This window comes from Lagopus leucura, unplaced genomic scaffold (assembly GCF_019238085.1).
Source record: "Lagopus leucura isolate 7727_CA_CO unplaced genomic scaffold, USGS_WTPT01 Super-Scaffold_100004, whole genome shotgun sequence".
NCBI classification, from domain to species: domain Eukaryota; kingdom Metazoa; phylum Chordata; class Aves; order Galliformes; family Phasianidae; genus Lagopus; species Lagopus leucura.
In genome coordinates this window covers 62,373,839-62,388,363 of record NW_024962264.1, presented here as the reverse complement: position 1 = coordinate 62,388,363, position 14,525 = coordinate 62,373,839, and the positions used below count along the sequence as shown (strand labels likewise).

The 14,525-nt window shown below is 44.8% G+C and overlaps 1 long non-coding RNA gene across 1 annotated transcript in view; it reads left to right on the top strand.

The window, feature by feature from the left end:
- Positions 1-13,432: 13,432 nt before the first annotated feature.
- The window catches only part of LOC122179610, an 18,697-nt gene continuing 17,604 nt past the window's right edge, over positions 13,433-14,525 (top strand). The window contains exons 1-2 of the long non-coding RNA XR_006178772.1: positions 13,433-13,496; positions 14,320-14,402. This is a non-coding gene — a long non-coding RNA (uncharacterized LOC122179610). The remainder of the gene's footprint in view (positions 13,497-14,319; positions 14,403-14,525) is intronic.

Below are 14,525 nucleotides of genomic sequence, written 5' to 3'. Positions count from 1 at the left end.
GTAGGCAAGATGTTGGCTAAATCCTGGTGGTGCATCTCCACAGCTTCTTGTGCCTACCCTCGTGCAGGACCTTGCACTCGGCCTTATTGAACTTCATGAGGTTGGCATGGGCCCACCTCTCAAGTCTGTCCAGGTCCCTCTGGACATCCCTGCCCTCTAGCGTGTCAACTGCACCTCTCAGCTTGGTGTCATCTGCAAACTTGCTGAGGGTGCACTCGATCCCACTGTCCGTGTTACCTACAGAAATGTTAAATAACACCAGTCCCAGCAGCAATCCCTGTGGAACAGCACTCGTCATCGGCCTCCACTTGGAGACCTCCTTCCAGGGAGATGTAGAGAGTGATAAAGTCTCCCCTGAGCCTCCTCTTCTCCAGACTGCGCAATCCCTGGTCCCTCAGCCACTCTTCATGAGAACGCCATTTGAATTTTCCAAGCTTTCCAGAAGCTGCTTTTGAGACCTGTACAATGTAATGCGGATGGAGGAAGTGGTTGTGAGCAACCCCTGTGCTCCTCAGCTGAAGCTGCTCAGAACGTAGCAAGTGTCAGGGAGGCTTAGTGCTGTGCCTGTTCCCACAGAAAATGCAACACTGTTCACATCTTTTACAAATTAGTACTTGCCAATCTGAAAATTAAGGGAAGTGAATTTGTAAGTGCTTTTACCAGTCAAGGAGAAAGGTAGTGGCCATGTATGGTATTGGTGGCAAATGTTAACTAGAGTTGGAAAAATAGTAACAATTGCAAATATATACATGTATATGTGAAATATATTTACTGTCATTTTTGCTCCACTAGAAAGACCTTTGGTCAAACCTAATGTGAGCAAACTTATATTCTTATGTTATCCACATATATACCCTGACAAAAACGGAAGATATGAACTTTCTTCCCTTAACTCCAGAGTAGGAATGAGAAACATAAAGAGATTGTGAGAAAACCACTTAATCATTCTCATCGTTCCTGGAGAGCCTGAAGCAGCTCGTAAACTTTTAGCACATGTAGGACAGGAGGTATCTGTACAAAGCAGGAAGACAAGGAACCAAGCTCTTCCTTTGGGGGTCCCTGTACCCACAGTCCATTCAGAGCCCAAGTGCTTCAGACCTGTCTCACCTGCTCCACCTCTGAGGTGAGTGGCAAAAGGGAGATAATTGGATCCCTGAAATATGCAGGGCTAGCTGGCTGCTGAGCTCAAAGGTGTTGGAAAGGAAAGGCAAAAAGAAAAGGATTGGGTACAGCACAGCCATTTGTGATGGAGCTTTATACTGAGGGAAACCCAAGCAGCTTCCCGCTCTGTGTGTAAGCACAGCACTGTTCCTAGTATATAAAAAAGAATTACCATAAACGATGATGTTTGTTAATATCCATTAATAAAGCTCCAGTTCACTACATCCATTACGATGTTTTCCATGCAGTAGCTCTTTCTTAGCAGAAATATCCCTGGTAAAGTGTGGATTTTTGTTCAGACTGGCTTGTGTGAATGCTTTCTTTGAACTCCATATGTTTCTGTTTATTCTGCGATCATTTTCAGAGCTGTTCTCTCAACACTGTGGCCCAAATTCTTCACTTGCACTCCCACGTGGGATTCTTCACGAACTCACTAGAAAGCACAAAAGGTGACTCAGGCCTATTTCACACTAACACAGTGCTATGTTTACTCAGTGTATTTGTTCTGATGTAACTGCTGTTTAGATTTCATACGATCCCCTTGCTGTATTGTAAAAGATTTTCCTGGGGAAAGCAGAGCTCCTGTGCCCTGTCCCTACATCAGCAGGCTCAGTGTTAAAGAATTTAGATCCTACATTATTGTATTTCTCAAGCTGATCAAGAGCTGGCTTCAAGATGAAATGTTACCTGTTGTTTAAGAACTGACAGTGTGAAATAACAAATTGATGATGTGAAATAACATACAGAAGTCTAGCATTTGTGCAGAAAGTATTCCATCATCTGCTAAGCATGAAAGTACAAAAGATAGATACCATCGGCAGCAGTGGATACCGAGAATGGATGTTTCTTCCTAGCTCTTGATACAGCAGCTTGCTTGTAGTATTCCATACATTATAGATGGAATCAGGGCGACAGGCTCTTGTTTTATTAGATTTCATTCCATATTAATAAAACAAGAAACTGAGGTAAAACTATAAATCCATACATTGTGTGTAAAACCGTATTAGTCAGATTCTAACAAGCCTATCTTTTCCAATATTTAATTCTTTTTTTCAAGTTGCATGAGAGACTGTGCCTGCATCTTGCGACTCAGGTGTGTGTGGGTGTCAGACTAAAACACATAAAGCCTACATGGGTGTGGTGTAGGTCCAAAGAATTGAGAAGCCAGCAATGTTTGAGCTCTGATGTGCTCAGAGACCAGATTCAGTACAAGTCTCAAAATAAGCTTTTGTAACAAGACTGCTGTACGTTGCCTGCAGTGGAACAAGTATTCGATGCCCAATAATGCACTGAATAATTGTGAATCTCCAGAATATTTCATTACTATGCAAAAAAAAAAAAAAAAAAAAAAAAAAAGGCAAACAAAACAAACCCAACATCAACAAGAAAACAGTTGCAAAATGTAACACATTCTTTATTGCAAATAATTAGTTGTTTCCCATACATACAGTTATATAGCTGAAACAATTTTATTGCAATAAGTTTGAATTAGTCATATTTAAACAGTTATTGAGAGGATCTGGACTTGGGAGTAAATGAAGACTCAATGGACTTAATGGGCATTGGACCTTGGCCAGCTCTCTAAGAACAAGCGCAAACATGCAACTCTTGAGAAAAAAATCACTAGTAGCTACTGGCTGGGAAGATAAACACAGTAAACTTGGGAAAAAATGCTTCTTGTTGCTTTCCCTTTTACTTGAGGTCTGATTTATACCTTGTCCATTTAAAATTTTCATTGTACCTGGCACAAGAGAAAGGCTTTGTATTGCCTCCTCAAGGTTAGTTTCCATTTAGAACTGATGTTCATTCATGAAAGGCCACCAGATACCTTCCATACACCAGCAGGCATTTTATTATCATGTTTGGAGTCTGGAATAAGCTCTTGTGAGGCTTTCCAGGCATGGCTGACAAACACCTGCATACACTACTCAATCACTGCCAAACTGGAGAGCATCCAGCAGCTTCTGCCTGGGTGACTGAGTGGCTCGTCTGAGAACTCCACTGACAAAGTAATTTGTGAGCTGCACACAGTGCCTGGGAAGATGGGCTGCAGGCGCCTCACTTGAGGAACTTGATAGCATGGACACTTTTAATCCTGACCAGGGAGAAGCTTGGCACACTGGCTGGTATGGAGTGGTCTGGCTGTATATTAAAGATGGAGAGCAGAGGGCTGTAACTGGAGGAGGTGCTGCTGTTTCTGAAGTAGGTGCTGATATCTCTGTAGCATGCAGAGTCATTTTTATCCCATCTTACAGCTTCTTGTTCTCGGAGGAAGATGAGGGCTCATGCGTGTCAGAATGCCGGTCTATTAAAACAGGCTGTCATTGCCCGAAACCCAAACTGTGTGCAGGATGCAGACGCATGCGCTCAGCTTTCTCTTCTAAGGGCCCATCTGGTCATCCACCCAGGAAACAGCTCTTCTGAAAGACAGAGCTATTGCAGTTCTTATGATCCAAACCTCACTGTAATTCATTAAAAGCAGGGAATGGGAATCCAGAAGGCCTTTAGAGGCCAGGTGGACCCATGAGGAGTTTGATAGTTCAAAGAGACTGTCTTTTGCAGGGCCAGACTGTCAGTATGGGGTGCTAATAAGCAGACCTGTCTAATCTGTGAGTACAGCACTACAAACATGAAAGAGGAGGAAACTTCACAACCCGTGACCTGACTACCCAGGGTGCCACTCTGTGTGCCCTTGACAAGGTCCCATTTAGCAGGCCCTAGAACAGACCATGCAAGGCAGCAGACAAAATGGCCACTTTTAGGCAGAAACTCAGGGTAGAAGACAGACAGGTCTGCTATCACCATGCTGAGGACCTGGCATTCATAAAGCAAGCATAAAGTTGGAACAGAAGGTTGAGCGGTTGTACATACTGTAAGACCTTAAGACCTGAAGAGCGATGCCTATCTCTGCTGTCTATGAGCCAGCAACAGTGTGTTAATGAGAGGAAAGCAGGCTTCACATCCTGTGGGAACGGGGCTCCAAAGTTACTTTTTTGCTAAAGGTACCTGGGCTTGATCCCTTAGGAAGGGCATTCCCCTGCTGTGAGCTGGCTTCCAACAGCCTTTCATAGAGCCCCATCCTGGTAGTATTTGACATTAACTGCTCTATGCTACATTTCATCTTGAGATGGCCATGCTGCACAATTTGGGGTGATCCCAGCATGATGCTAGCGTATTTTTGTTTGCAAGGCATGAACAGACATAAATGCAGTTTGATGCTATATTATCTCTTTAGCATAACTATGATTAAATCATATGGGAACCACCATGTTAAAAGTCTCACTGTCATTCACAGAAACCCGTCGGGTAACCGTCAAATCAAGGAGTCCAAAAGCACAAGCACCATGGTAGAAATCATAGGACTTTTATAAAAAGAACGAGTTGAAATAAATGCATCTATTTTGTTCTGTTAATTTAGTGTCAATTTTCAAACTTTAAATCAATCTAACCTCTGATTACAGCAAAAAATATTGCAGTTTTCTGTTTTGTTTTTTTTTTTTTTAATGTGAAAAGCTGGTAAACCCAGATAGCTGAGATCGGTTGTTAGAGTATATCAAGCATGAAAAATTCTGTTCTACTGCAGAGAGCCCTGCAGTCTGTAGTCACAGAACTCTACTGACTTTCTCAGAGCTCAGCTAGTGATGGATTTGATCTGGTGAATCAGGCAGAGCTTGCTCCTACATCCTACATTCATTACATTTTGAGATAGAGTTGAAGATATTGGTTTCATTGCATTTTGTTGTGCCTGACAAAGAAAAACAAATACTGCTTTTGCCAGTTACATACCAGCTACATACCAGATAGCTTATCAACTGTTTCCTGGGGGTGTAGCAATGGAGCTCAATGGGCCTAGCTGTGATCATACAATCCACTGAATTTTGAGATGTTCTAAGTTCTTTGCTTGAAAAACAAAACAGGATAGCTGTCCATGGGATATTGATGAACGGGTACAACAGCAGGGAGACTGCCAGGTAAACTGAATGGAACAGTGAGCCAAGATACTGTGATGCAGACGTAATACCTCTAGATACAATTTCTGTAATGGCTGTTTCAGTTTTGCCCATACTAGCAATCAATTTGTGACTTTGGTGTACCAACAATAAATCTTGCAAGATGCTGTAATAGCAGCTTGCTTAAAACAACGTGCATCCATGTTTAACAGCTTCGCAGAACTGGATCTGAAGGGCTCAGTGCTCTTTGGGATTCATCAGTGAGTTTTGCTCCCTGTTTGATGGTGCCATTATTCAAGCCGTGACATTTGGGTCCATTATATCTCCATGTGGTTGAAACTGCAGAAAAAAAGATCTGCTCCAGATGGAAGCGTGGTGTGCGAACCATCCAAACACTATTTTTGCAAACAACATCTCAAGAGAAATTGTTTGGGAATGTGCAGTATGGGCACTAACAAGAACAGGAAAGCAGATTTGAGTGTGGCTTCCAGCAGCTTTTTCCAACTTGAAGAGTGCCACAGGGCACTTAATTTCACATTGTCTCTGAGCTGCAGTTAGACCAGCTAAAGTCACAGAACAGCTCCTCTCTCCCGGGGGTGTCCCACAGAGCGAGAACCAGCAGATCATAAAGGGGAGCTCAGCTCTCTTGTATGATGATCTGGGAACCCCAGGACTGAGTAAGTGTGAAGAGGCAGGGAAGAAAGGACTCAAGTAGATTACAGTGGCATTTAAGTTGTGTTAAGCATATCAGTCCTCGTGGAAAGCAATTACTCTCTCTTTTATTGCAGGTTAAAATCGTGGCATGTGTGACTTTGCTAGAACTTAAATCATTTGTTTCATACAATGTCTGGAAAGCACAGCGAGGCAGTCACCTGATTGGGATGCTGGGAAAGGTCTTCCGGGATGGATTGAACCATGGGAGTCCAACCTTTTGGCTTGCCTGGGTCACACTGACTGAAGAGGAATTGCGTTCAGCCACGTCAACAGAGGTTGCTCTGAAAGTAATGCCTCCTAATTACTTCCATGGAAAATATGACCAATACAAAGAACACAGTAGCAGTACTGAATAGAGCAAATTCTCAGATAACAAAACACTTCTTTTTTTTTTTTTCAACACAGTCACCACCACTTGCTATGCATTTTCACCAGCAATAAGCAAGAGCCTGCATGCTGCGCTTATAACAATCTGCACCAGTGCAGCTGGCCACTGTTGCCATCACCACTGCTGGAACACACCACCCACTGCCTCACTGTGCTCACATCCACTCTTTGGTCTCCATCAATTTTCAGCAAGTGTCAGTGAATGTCAGTGGGTGCCATTTTTTCCCCTTTGAAGGAATTCAGTGCAAACCATTGTTCCATATACATTTCTAGACACCATTTTGTCAGACTGCCCCTCTGGTGCCATCTGTCATACAGCAACATTTAATAGAATGTTCAACCCTTACTGCTGTCCCACCAACATCTGCCTCTGATGTCATGAGCCAACATCATAAAATAGGAGGCATTACTTTCAGACAGGCCTCAGAAGATATATAATACAGTTTGTAAATAGTTGTAAATAGCAAAACATTTTATTTTTTAATGCCTCTTATTAAAACTCTTTAAAAAGACAACAACAAAAAAGTAGTGGGATATTTAACCTTTCTTTTCTTGAAGCTAATGCGTTAGTCTTCTTCAACGGCAGCGGTGGCAAATCTTAATGAGTTCTCAAGGTGCTCATCAGAGATTTTTGATGAAATTTTACTCTTCCTGTGCTTCATGCTTGACAATAATTGTTCACAAATGTACCCATGATGGCAGGGTGTGAGTGCAGGCCAGCCTGTGTCTGCCCACATGTGGGCAGTGGGACACAGGTTGGACATGCCTGGATTAAACTGTACTAATTATGAAACAACACCTCACTTCTAAGATAACTGTGAGTAAGCTCCTGAGTGGAACTAGTGTCTGAAACACGAGGAGCTTCTCACCAAAGCACGTGTGACTGCCCCGAACCAAAGCACTACTAAGATCACTAGGGAATTTGAACTGCATGAGAAAGTCTTTTGGCTGTGGCTGTACAAATCCAGGTGTCAGCCTCAGACTGGCTGGTGTTTTGTTTTTGTTTTGAAATTTTTGTTTGTTTGCTTATTTGCTTTTGTCAAGGTCTGGACTAAATTTGGACATCCAAGTCTTTCCTGTACCTTCTAAATCTGCCTGCCATGTACGTTCAGCAGTCCAGGCTGAAATTTCCTATTTGCTAATGATTGCTTCATTTCCACGCATCTGTTAACTTCATGCAGTTTCACAGTAACCTGTGAGTTTTTATGACAGTAAAGTTACATTTCACTTCTTCCCAAGTCCCTCGGGGAATTTAAAAACCCGATTCCTACTAATTTCTAACAGAAAGCGAGCAGCCGCATCTTTCCTCAGCCTGTCGCTTTCCATCCATCCCGCTGACTTAAAGAGGCTCGTTGCTGTGTAAAACCTGTGAGTTGTCTTTCATAGATTTCAGCCTCTTGATCAGTTCTCTGCATCAGATTTCAACAGGGATGTAAGCATCCCGTCTAGAAGCCTCTTCTTTGTCACGCTTGTTCAGGTCTACTTACTTCTCCCTCTGGCTATACTCTGTAATGTATTCTTATACACAGTGTACCTCTTTCTCCATAGGCTTCTGTTCCACAGTCCTCCAAAGCCTTGGTATTTCCTTGTCAATGAGGTTTAGCACACTTTCAATCACGGTATTTTTTCTTTTGTGGCTAAAAGAGTCACTGCTAGAAAATGCCCAAGGAAAGCACAGCTATATGTGATAATGAAAATTCATGCCATTAGAAATGGAAGCATTTCTTGAATAAAATTTTCCACAATTCTAATAATTAGTTTGTATTATTTTTTGACATTATTTCCTAGGAAGAGTCTAACAGTGATGGTAAGGACTGAGCTGGAGAGCATGAAGGGAAGTGGCAAGGAAGTAACAGAGATCTGCGCAGCGTACTGACAAGTGTGTCACGAACATGAAAAATTTTCAGCAGCCAACAACTTATGATTTCATCTAGGAACGTGATTTTTCAAGCTGACAATATTCTATTGACTTCTGCCTAAATAATACTAATTAGTGATGCAAGTAACAAACCTCTTAGTAATCCATTGTGGCTGAGAAGGTATAAGAAGTGCAGAGGAAAGTGCTGCAAGCAATTGTACCCTGGTGCCAAACTGCTCCTGGAATAGGTGAGGAACCCAGTGTTCAGGAGGTGAAGTAGCACGTAAACAGCATGTCAGCAATGAGATCAGTGAGGCCTAGACCTTCAGGGCACGAAGCAGTCATAATTTACCAGCTGCATTGCTTGCATATGTAATTGCAGTTTCTTAGTGTCTTCAGCTAAACTGGGATATGCACTGCACAGTATGGTGCCAGCTTGGGACACGGAAAACTGGGGACATGGAAGTGGAAAAGAAAGGAGAGACCACCAGCAGCCAATGCTCCCCAACCTGCCGCTTCCATGGCCAACACTGTCCTTCAGTGAAGCAAAAGGAAGGAGAAGGATGAGATCTACCGTTCAGAGCACTTCCACCCTGGATGTTGCTTTGCAACAAACTGAGAAAGAGGAGGGGAAACCAGCTGCTATGGTTCTAGGAGAGTAAGATGTTCCTGTTAATGGTAGAGAGGAGCTGCACCTTCCGTCCTAGTACACCTTACATATTGGGGAATGTGGTGCTTATTTAGTCAGGAAGGCTGGGCTGTTACAGTTTCTCAGTTTCTCTACAGCAAGGGTGGCCAGCAATCTGCCTCTCAAGGCAGAACAGAGGGTGATAAGAGCAAAAAGTGAATCCCTTTGGTCAAGTGATCTCTCTGGCATTCTGAGAAACCAGGTGTGCTGCCTTTCCTCTGTGTTCAGCCTGAGAGCCTGCAAAACCAAGTTGGTTGAAGAAAGTACTCCTCTGGGTGCTTCCGGATCTGGCAGGCATTTATATAAATATCATTCAGCTGATGGAGGTTCGCATGACATTATTTTTAACCTATTATCACCCTTGCTTTTACTATCTGTTATGCTGTTGTGCAGAAGGCATGGGTTCTTTCTCAGGCACTCACTGTCTGCTTCAGGGCCATTAGCACTCTTGGTACCATTATAAAGGCACTGAGCCTCAATTCAGACCTTATGATGAGCCGTGTATTCTTTCCACTCTGGGGACATCTCAGGCATGGAAGTTCAGTATTCAGCCCCACACTTGAATTCCTGGAGTAATCACTGTTTTACTAGCTAGAATGGTTTTTCAGCAGGCTCTCTGTCTCCGCAAGCAAAGCAAAAAGTTTAATGGAACAATAGCTCTTAAATTTATAAGTCTTACACTTTTGTGTTTTTTTTATAGAAGAGCTCTGCACACTTATGTATCTCAGGCAATTATTTGCATCCTACTGTATTGGCTCAGCACCTATCTGTAAGTCACCAACCAGAGGTAATCGGATTTTGCCTTATAGGAAAATGTCTGATTTGATCTTAGAATTTCTACTCCTGACTTGCTAGCTTTTAAAGACTGTTTTGTTGTTGATGATGATGTTTTCATAAGCAAAGTGAAATGGATCTTTTCTCTCCAAGCACTGCAGTACTGTTACAGTTCAAGGCCTCTTCTCTACTGATGTCTTTCAGCAGCAGCTCCACAGCCGTTACCTCAAAAGCAGAACTGCTCTTCTGTGAAGTCAGTGAGTAGTATGAACCATTTGGTGGGGAGTTGAGCTCCTAGAAAAGAAATATGCTTCAAATCTGCTGTTTGTATAACTTAAATTCTAGAGGGTTACAGGAAGGCTGCAGCAGAAGGCAGAAATCAGAAAGATAACACCGTTTACGACTCCAAAGCAAAATTCACCACTATAAAACATCTCCCTGCATTATCTATAGGGCAGGCTGGCACTACTGCTTTGAAATCACTCATGTTTTGGCTGCTCTTCTGTGAGTCTGCAGTGAAGTGGCAAACAGGATGATGCAGCAGAGGAAACGTGTGAGAGCCTAGGCAAAACACTGTATAGAGAGGGGTTATGTGAATCAAAAGGGATAAACCTGGGATGTGCCTTGTGCACTTCACTGAGAGGTGCCTCTGAAGGTTTTCGTACGGTTAGTTAGCAAAAGCCTGTGGAGTTAACATGCTGTAGTCACTGCCTGACAGCTGTCAGAAGGCCTAAACAGGAGTCTTAGCACTTAGCTTTGTGTAGGCTGCTGTTGTATTTGCAGAGTTTGGAGCTGAATTAGTAGACCAGTCCTGGACATTGCTGAGGCACACTGACCATAAATGGTAGATGATAGCTTCTCATTCTTCTCATTCAATGGGATAACTGAGTGAAGAGCAAGGAAAGGCCAATCTCAAAACAGCAGCTTGGCCAGGGTAATACAGTGCTGTGATGAACCAATACAGAGAGCTATCAGTGTGAAAGTAACTCCAATGTTGCCTTTCCTTTTGTTTGTTTATAAAAACTCTCAAGCCTTTTCCTTTTGTTTTTCAGTCCAAGTGCTCCCTCCTGGTCCCTCCAAATGGGAAAACAGCAGAGCTAGAAGCGTACTTCCCTCTTTTAAGCAGTGAGGAATTTATGCCTGATCTTAAAGGTCAAGATATATCTCATCAATTCTTCACACAAGAAAGCAAATGTTTCCCCACCTATGCCATGATACCACAAGGTGTTTAATTCATGCCAGACTCCTTGCTCATCTGTACTTTCTGAGGTCATTACATTTGCATTCTGGCAGTTATGCATGTGCTAGGAATGTTCTTTATAGTTCATCTGCTGAGAGGTGCACAGCCTTTGGCTCTCTTGCTAGAAGCATGTACCTGCCATGTACAGTCATTTAATTTGCCCCCCTGTTCTGATTTCTGCATTGAACTCTTGGTGCCACTGACAAGCAGCAATTACAGAGTTTTCTGCCAATTAGGTAGTGGTGATGGGCAGCAGTGGGCTCCCAAGCTAGCACTCAGATGCTCCTGCTGCTCAGAACACTGCTGGGCTGCCATAGGCGATCACTGAGCTGTTGGCAGTAGCATTTTTCTTCTGCTTGCTGAGGGCTTTTGGGTCAGCCTGCAGCCTCACAAAATCTATTCAAAGAAAAATTAGAGCTGAAGTCAAGTTCTTGCATAAGACTAACACAGAGAGAGATCAAAACTAGCATTCTCTCTGTAGCAATTATTAGGAAACAAAAATGTTCTCTTTGCCTTCAAACCATCACAGCTCGCTGGGGAATACAAGCTGATGCTCCTCACTGAGGGCTCACAGATACAGCTTTGAGGGTCATCACAAACCAACTCATCTTCCAGAGTTTGGGAATGCTTGTAATCCCTGGGTGCCCCAATTTCTAATCAACTGAACAAAACCCACATTATGTTTTTCTAAAGCCTGCCCTGTTTTCACCTGAAAGCCATCTGGGCTCAAAGCTATCCTATCATAGGCAGCAGCAGGAGATGACACCTGATTTCAGCTGATAGCCAAGATGTTTCAATAGTAATACCAAAGCAGCTGAGATGCAAAACCCACTGCAGAACAGTTGCCCCCTGCCTAGAACAGCATTCAGCAAGGGACATTCAGGACTCAACATCAGCTTCTGCAATTAGCACTAGAGTCCTGCACAATCCTGCCCGCTCCAGAATATAAATGGCACATATTTATAGTGCCTTCTCATGACTCATAATTCTATAGAGTCACTCCCTCTCTTTAACTTCTTGTCTATGCTTCCTTTGCTTTTCTTCTTTTTTTTTTTTTCCTTCCTGCTGACCAGCAGGCAGTTGTTCCTTTTTTCCACAGTTTACACTGCCATGCAAAAAGAAGGTGTTCTGAGCTGAAATTTCCTGTCGCATCCATCTAACAAGATCAGGAAGACCTCCCTGTGCAGCCATGAGGTTGTGCAGTGTAGAGCAGATGTTGCACAAGCCCTGGTATTGTTCAGTTATTTCCTGCCCAAGGCCTCTCTCCTAGATATTAGTTGGATTTTGTGTTACACTAAAATATTCATTTACTCATGCTTGTTAAACTGCAGTGAATTCTGTAGCAAGACCTTCTTTTATCTACTGGTAACTTCTGTTGAGACTTCCCTGCAGGATTCCTGTGCTTTATGGGCACAAATGAGAGTTGGATTTACCAACAAACAGCTCCTCTCATGTAACTAGCCTTGTATGGCACTATAGTGATGTTCATGACATGTTTTATGAATGCTTGCCTAAGGGTACTGGCTATCATCGCGTACCAAAACCATTAACTTACTTAGTGTGCAATAAACCAAACATTCTCCCCAGCATCAGGGTATGGGGAGAACAAAAACGTTAGAGTAAAAAAATGTGAGTGTTAGAAATTTTCTGATGCACAGACAAAATTGACAAGTGGATGTAAGAAAAAAGGTTTTTTATGGTAAATAGAACAGGTCTCCAAGAGGGATACTGGATGCCCCATCCCTGAAGGCATCCAAGGTCAGGCTGCACCGGGCTCTGAGCACTCTGACCTGGCTGCAGCTGTCCCTTTTCACTGTGGAGAAATTGGTCCCTTCCAACTCAAACAACTGTATGATTCCACGAAAGACTGAGCTCAAAACTATCTCAACTGCCAGCTCCAAATGGAGCTATCTCCAAACTGCCAGCTCTTCAACCCATCAGCATCACACCAGCCGAACCTGGCCGCTCTTCCAGACGCCTTGCCCACACTGAATAAAGCCACTCTGAATAAAGCAGCAAGCCAAGAAAGGGAGGCGAGAGAAAATAGAGCATTAGACTGTGAGTTGGGCACTGACTGAGATCTCTTCACAAGTGATCTCTGCATTTGCCTTAGGTATGTGCTTAACATGATGGAGTCTTCTAATGGGGAGTGTGCCCATGGCTCAGCACCGACCAAACATCAGAGCATGATTAACCTGATCTGGGCTGAAAGCAGGATGAGGAGAGGGTGCAGGGCAGTCCTCAGTCAAGGATAAGGATTTCTCCTCTAGGGGCAGAGATGGGAGGAACCACTCTAATCCATTAACAAAAATATATATTTTTAATTAAAGTAACGGGCAACTTCTGCCCTGGAAGAAACACGATGTTTATGGAACTGTCAAAACAAACAAACACTGATATGGAAAAAATGAGACCCCTGCACCCAGCTGTGCCCGGTGCTGGCTTTGTGAGGAGATGGGCAGCAACGGCTGGGCGGAGGGTGTGACCCTGAGATGACCCCAGCTCAGGTGGAAAGGGCGCGAAGGACAAGGCGGGAAACGAGAGCAGCTGCAAGCAAAAAAGGCGGGAAACGACGGCGGCGTTCTGCGCTCCTATTGGCTGACGGGCAGTCGGTGCACCTATATAAGGTGCGCGGGAGACCACTGAGGGACAAACGTTCACCTGAGGCTACGACTGAAATTGAAGTGCTGGGAGGGAAAGGCAGCAAGCGGGACGTGGGCTGAGGTGAGGAGATGAGGCGGGCACCGAGAAGAAACCAGCGGGCTCTGAGGAGATGGGGCGGGAGTCGAGCAGGATCTGGTGGGGGCGAGGGGCGGGCTGTGTGGGGGTGGTGGTGGCGGCAGTGAGTGAGAGGGGGCGGGCCGTGAGGGAGGGGCGTCGAGTGTGGACCGGAGGGCTGAGATGAGGGGACGGACGGGCGTCGAGTGGGAACCGGCTGGACACAGGCGGGCACGGGCTGTGAAGTGATGAGGCGGGAATCGAGCGGGCTGCGACGGGGCTGAGGTGAGGGGCTGGTGAGGGAGGGTGTCGCCGAGTGAAACGGCGCGGGTTGTGAGGGGTTGAGACGAGCTTCGAGTGGGGCTGAGGGATGGGATGTGGGGGGATGTGGCACAACTCGAGGGGCATCGGCCAATTGTGGGTCGGACGTGGTGTGAGGCTATGAGGAGATGGGGCGGGAGTCGAGCGGGAACCGGTGGGGCTAAAGTGAGGGCTGAGGGGAGGAGGAGGGCGTGGAGCTGCGTCGGGCTGGCTGTGAGAGGACAGGGTGGCTGGGGGGAGCTTCGAGCGGGGCTGAGGGAATGGGGGCGGGCGGGGCGGGTGCTTTGCGCGCGCTGTGCGCGGCTCGGCGGAGCGCAGAGGGAAGCGGCGGGACGGGCGGTGCCGCACCGCGGGGCGGAACACGGCAACGCAGCCCCGATTTTAGGAGCGGGGTCGGTGGGGGAGGGGAGGTGGCAAACCACGTGCCGTGCCTGGGGATGGCGAGCGGCAGTAGGGAAAAAATATCTCTTCCGAAGGATAACAGGTAGGGGTTCCTTTTCTGTCTTAGGAAGAAGTGGAAAATGATAGTGAGAAGGAAAGGGCTGGAGCAGTTGTGGAGAAAGTAGAGGAAGAAGCTCTTCAGAAAGAAAGGTAAAGTAGAACAAGGACAGACATACCTGGCTGTATTGTGAAATACAAATTGATAAATAAAGGTGTCATGCTTGTATGTTGGTTTTTTTTTTTAAGTATTGCACATAATAACATCATGCTATC